Source organism: Toxorhynchites rutilus, chromosome 3 (genome assembly GCF_029784135.1).
Source record: "Toxorhynchites rutilus septentrionalis strain SRP chromosome 3, ASM2978413v1, whole genome shotgun sequence".
In the NCBI taxonomy this organism is placed as follows: domain Eukaryota; kingdom Metazoa; phylum Arthropoda; class Insecta; order Diptera; family Culicidae; genus Toxorhynchites; species Toxorhynchites rutilus.
In genome coordinates, this window is record NC_073746.1 from 270,042,757 (window position 1) to 270,043,013 (window position 257).

Below are 257 nucleotides of genomic sequence, written 5' to 3' on the forward strand. Positions count from 1 at the left end.
CACTACTGACATCGATACTAGACTGGCTTTTTCTATCTACTGATAACCGGTGTGGTTTTTATTAAATTAGTTGCTATAGGCAATTACGCTACACAGGAGTCCTAATTACGACGGAGCATGACTGTTGAACTAAATACTTTTTAGTGCCGAATACACCCCCGAATACATTACTACAATTTCTATTAAATATGTTGCCATAGGCATTTGCTACGGAAATATCCATTGTCGGCGATCGATACACGCCGACCTTACGACGC